This window comes from Panthera pardus, unplaced genomic scaffold, assembly GCF_024362965.1.
Source record: "Panthera pardus isolate Hobbes unplaced genomic scaffold, ASM2436296v1 HiC_scaffold_6, whole genome shotgun sequence".
Taxonomy (NCBI): Eukaryota; Metazoa; Chordata; class Mammalia; order Carnivora; family Felidae; genus Panthera; species Panthera pardus.
Genome location: NW_026526991.1, coordinates 98656802 through 98662427, shown reverse-complemented (window position 1 = coordinate 98662427; position 5626 = coordinate 98656802). Strand labels below are relative to the sequence as shown.

The window sequence follows — 5626 nt, the reverse complement described above, 5'->3', positions numbered from 1 at the left end:
TTACTTTTAAATGGCTTATTTTAGGTGAATCTCACCTCAATAAATTATTTCTATGGGGGGACTAAAGAGCAGGCCCCAATTATCTACCCCCAGAAAAGGCCCCAGGGCAGGGAGCAGCAAAGGTTCCCGCTCCCACCCAACCCCTTACACTGAGGGCCTACCTGCAGGGGACCTGGTTGTGTGTTTCCCAGTCTTCAGTCCCTAAGCTAGCCCACTCACCGTCCCCTCCCCACCCCACTGCCACCCCACCACCTTCTTTGTGCTGAGCACACCTCCCACACCCTGTGCTTCTGTCTCTCTGTCTGTCTGTCTCTCTCTCTCTCTCTCTCTCTCTCACACACACACACACACACACACGCACACGCACACACATTCACCTGCCTAGGTCTGAGGCCAGCCTGGGTTGGCAACCCAGGGCAGGCCTGGACCAGGTCGGAGGGTGCAGACAGATGCCAAGCAGAGCCCTTAGGTAGAGTTCCTTAGCACGGAAGGGTAGGCAGCAGGCCCAGGTCCCATCCCTGGGTAGAAGACAGGCCAGGGAACGAAGGAGCGCTCAGCCCTCTTAAAGGAGCCAGGGGCAGGGGAAGGGCTGGGAGGGGTGTTATATTCAGCAGACGGTGAAGCTAGGCTTCTGAAGGCATCGCTAGCCCAGGGTCCCAGCACTGACCGCTAGCGGGAGGCATGGCAGCACAGCCTCAGGCACAATGGGCAAAGAGGACAAGGACTGGGCAGAAATCCTGGCCTGGGACATGGGAGCATGGCTCCGCGATGACAGTTTTCCTAGCTTGGGAGGAGTTCTCACTCAGGCACTCAGGATTCCGGGGTCCAGCCAACAGCAACTCTGGCACCATGAGATCAGGGCCTGGGGAGGTCAGGGTAGGGGGGGCAGGACGAGGGGCGGGGCTGTAGCCCACCCTGCAAGAGGGGTGGGGGCCAGGGCATAGCCCTCCCCAGCTTGAAGGGCAGCACCCAGAGCCACCGCTGAACAGCAGGGCCCATGGCCTTCGGTGTCTCTGTGGAAATAAAGAGGTTGCTGATCAAGGCCGCAGTAGTAGAAACGGGAGCTGTTTTCTGAGCACTGTTCCCAGTTAGGGCCGGTGCCCAGAGAGGGGCTCCCGGGATGATCTCCATCTAGTAGACGTAACCTTGGTACAGCTTTTAACATAAACTACTAAGCTACTATTCTGAGTTATAATATGTTCAAAAGAAACCCTGACCTCACCTATAACTCTATCACACCCCTGAGCCATCAATGGTGATAACCAAAAAGTCATGTTTTGTCTTACTCTAATGGGAAAAAAATCTTTTTTAATTTTTTTTTTGGGGGGGTGGGAGGGAGGGGAGGGTGGGTGATGGGTATTGAGGAGGGCACCTTTTGGGATGAGCACTGGGTGTTGTATGGAAACCAATTTGACAATAAACTTCATATATTGAAAGAAAATTATTTTTTTTTAAATTTACATCTAAGTTAGCATATAGTGCAACCATGATTTCAGGAGTAGATTCCTTAGTGCCCCTTACCCATTGAGCCCATGCCCCCCCCCCCCCACAACCCCTCCAGTAACCCTCTGCTGGTTCTCCATATTTAAGAGTCTCTTCTGTTTTGTCCCCCTCCCTGTTTTTATATTATTTTTGTTTCCCTTCCCTTATGTTCATCTGTTTTGTCTCTTAAAGTCCTCATATGAGTGAAGTCATATGATTTTTGTCTTTCTCTGACTAATTTCACATTTAAAAATTTCAAAGAGGTGGGGGCACCTGGCTGGGTCAGTGGAGCATGCGACTCTTGATCTTAGGGTTGTAGGTCCGAGTCCTACAGTGGGTGTAGACATTACTTAAAAATAAAAATCAAATCCTTAAAGGGTCGCCTAGGTGCCTCAGTTGGTTAAGCGTTCAACTTCGGCTCAGGTCACGATCTCACGGGTTTGTGAGTTCAAGCCCCCCATCAGGCTCTGTGCTGACAGCTCAGAGCCTGGAGCCTCCTTCGGATTCTGTGTCTCTCTCTGTGCCAACCCTGCTCACACTCTCTCTCTCTCAAAAATAAATAAACATAAAAAACAAAGTAATAAAATTCTTTAAAAAATTGTTTTTCAAAGAGGTGAACAGGTAAAGTTATGGAGGTGGAGAAGAAGGTATAAGAAATTCGAAATACTCTCACATTGGTATTTCAATAGAGAGCATTATGAGTATATAAACACCACATATAAAACACAAGTTGATACAGCCTTGAATATTTCCCAGGTTAAAACCAAAAATGCAGCATGTGTAGCTGAGAGATGCAGGCACAAATTGAGGGTTAGATGTTTAGGGACTGGTACTTTTTTCTTTAAAAAAAATGTGTTTTTTTTTAAGTTTATTTATTTTGAGAGGGAGAGAGAGAGAGTGCGGGGGAAGGGCAGAGAGAGAGGGAAAGAGAATCCCAGGCAGGCTCTATACTGTCAAGCACAGAGCCCGATGCAGGGCTTGAACTCATGAACCTGTGAGATCAGGACCTGAGCCAAAATCAAGAGTCTGACACTTAACTGACTGAGCCACCCAGGCCCCCCCCCTCTTTTTTTTTCTTACGGGAAGTAGGATTTATTGATGGGCATGAATAAGGAGGGGGTAGGGCTGTTGGGGTTCTCACGAGTGCCGAGCTCACCATTTGTTCAGGGAACCACGATTAGGGATGCGTGTGACCCCGCAGCCATCTGGGATGAGCCACTTTTAAGCCCCCATGTCTTCAAATTCATCCACATTAAACTTAGGAAAGCCCCACTTCTTGGAAATGTGGATCTTCTGGCGGCCTGGAGACTTGAACTTGGCCCTTTCTAGGACCTCAATCACATGCTTCTTGTTCTGCAACTTGGTACAGATGGACACGATGACTTGGCCAGTGTGGACCCTGGCCACCGTGCCCTGGGGCTGCCCAAAAGTACCCAACATACCCGTCTGGAGTTTGTCAGCCCCAACACAGGAAACATCGTGTTGATGGGGATGATGGAGAAGAGCAGAGTCAAATGTGGATGTGTTGGCTTTTCACCATGTACCTGTTGGCACAAATAAGGGCAGCCTCCAGGGCTGCAGAGGAGAGCTTCTCGTATTCATCTGACCCCATGCGGCCTTACAGTGGGAACTCATCCACTTTTGTCTCTTCCACTTCCGGTCAAAGATTTGGATTTTGGCATTGGGCGCCTCTGCAGAAAGGGGACTTTAAACACGACTTGTTCTTTTTTTTTTTTTTAATGTTTATTTATTTTTGAGACAGAGAGAGACAGAGCATGAGCAGGGGAGGGGCAGAGAGAGGGAGACACAGAATCTGAAGCAGGCTCCAGGCTCTGAGCTGTCAGCACAGAGCCTGATGCGGGGCTCGAACTCACGAACTGTGAGATCATGACCTGAGCTGAAGTCAGACGCTTAACCAACTGAGCCACCCAGGCGCCCCTAAACACGACTTGTTCTTACAATATCAGTAACACTGGGCGGAGCAGTGGCCCATAGCGACTTCAGAGGTGGGCTGAAAAAAAAGAGAGAAACTGGTACTTGTTGATAAAATCGCATTAATTTTTTTTTTAATGTTTATTTTTGAGAGAGAGAGAGACAGACTGGGAGTGGGGGAGGGGAAGAGAGAAGGAGGCACAGAATCTGAAGCAGGATCCAGGCTCTGAGCTGTCAGCACAGAGCCCGACGCGGGGCTTGAACTCACAGACTGCAACATGATGATCGGAGCCGGAAGTCAGACATTCAACCGACTGAGCCACCCAGGTGCCTCGATAAAATCACACTATTTCCCAGCAATTCAGATTGCTCATTTATGGTGTAGGGTGATGATCAAGTGAGGTAATACATTAAAAATTGTCTACATACATCTACATAAATAATACATAAAAATTCTATATACAAGCTAGTCTAATACTTTGAAAAATGTTGATGTTGTTCTTAAGTTTTTCCACTCATGACGTTCTGCCAATAGGTAACACAGAAAAGACAAGCACCCTAAATATTCAGCATCTAAGGAACAAAAAAAGACAAAATTATTAATTCTATAGTGCGATTAATAAACGTTTAATGGCCATAGTTATATATTTGATAATATGACTCCATTGCAAATGCAGTCATTGCAATATGGATTTTTGTGTGTTGAGCAGAATAACAAATAGGACAAGGACAATCAATGATTCTCTGTGTCACTGGCTGGAACGTGAAAAGTTTTATTTATTTTTTTTTAAGTTTATTTATGTTGAGAGAGAGAACTAGAGAGCACGAGCAGGGGAGGGGCAGAGATGGGGGGAGGAGGCAGGAGGAGGGGAGAGAAATCCCAAGCAGGCTCCATGTTGTTAGCATGGAGCCCGACTCAGAGCAGGATCTCAGGAAACCTGATATCATGACCTGAGCTGAAACCGAGAATTAGATGCTTAACCAACTAAGCCACCCAGGCACTCTCCCCTCCTCCCCCTTTTTTTTTTTTTTAACATGTATTCTTACTTTATTAAATCTTACTAGTATTCTTTAATGAAAAACACACAAATGAGTGGCTACATTGAAGAAATCTTATTTTTTTTAACGTTTTTTAATTTTTTTTTATTTTTTTATTTATTTTTGAGACAGAGAGAGACAGAGCATGAATGGGGGAGGGGCAGAGAGAGAGGGAGACACAGAATCCGAAGCAGGCTCCAGGCTCTGAGCCATCAGCCCAGAGCCCGACGAGGGGCTTGAACTCACGGACCGTGAGATCGTGACCTGAGCTGAAGTCCGACGCTTAACCGACTGAGCCACCCAGGCGCCCCAAGAAATCTTATTTTTATAACAGGGATAAGAAGCCTTTAAGATGCTTCCAGGTATTATCTTCAGTAATGCTTCTTATCTTTATTCTGGGACTCCAGGTCATATTCAGCCCCTACAGCTACCACAAATGCAGCAAATCCCTATTTGAATCCTTGTAATAATGCACCAGCAAAGGAAACATTGTTTGCAAAGCCACTCATGTATCTCCAAGTTTCATTGCGGCCCAATGGCTCCCTTGGCCCTTGTTCTGCCAGCTTGTTTTGGACCGTTTCTAATGGTGTCCCTTTTATCTTCCATTATTTATAATCTGGAAGTTCTAGTTTACTATGATCATGTCCTTGGGCCATATCTGACGGCAATCTGACCTCTCACGACATCCAGTATTCAACCCTGTAGTCGGAACCAAGTGGGAATGGTGGAACATGAAAAGTTTATGGGAAATCCAATAACTATGGAAACACAATCTGTCTCTAAAAGTCAATAAATTCCTTTTTTTTACTTCCTTACAACCAAGTATTCTACATATAACACATTCTTACCTCTTAGGTCTCTTCTTATGTTTCCTCTTGTACATCACTTTATTGTATTTCTTCCTCCTTTTATGAAACCACTGCTTTATCTGCAAAAAAATAAGGTGGGGAGGTGATGAATCAAGGAATAAGGTATTGGCCTGTCTGGGTAAAAATACTCCACAGGTGACTCCGTCAAGGAAGAAATATGTTGTCATACCTGTTTTACTGTCATATTAAATTCAAATGCAAGTGATCGGCTATCTCCCGTTGTGGGGCATTTGTTTAACTTAAATGTTGCCCAGAGAGTGTCCATGAGGGGCTTACTGACTAATCTTTCCTGGGGATGTTGTTCT

At 46.2% G+C, this 5626-nt stretch overlaps 1 pseudogene; it reads right to left on the bottom strand.

Moving 5' to 3' along the window:
• Positions 1-2634: 2634 nt before the first annotated feature.
• Positions 2635-3694, bottom strand: LOC109276160 (60S ribosomal protein L10-like; annotated as a pseudogene).
• Positions 3695-5626: the final 1932 nt, after the last annotated feature.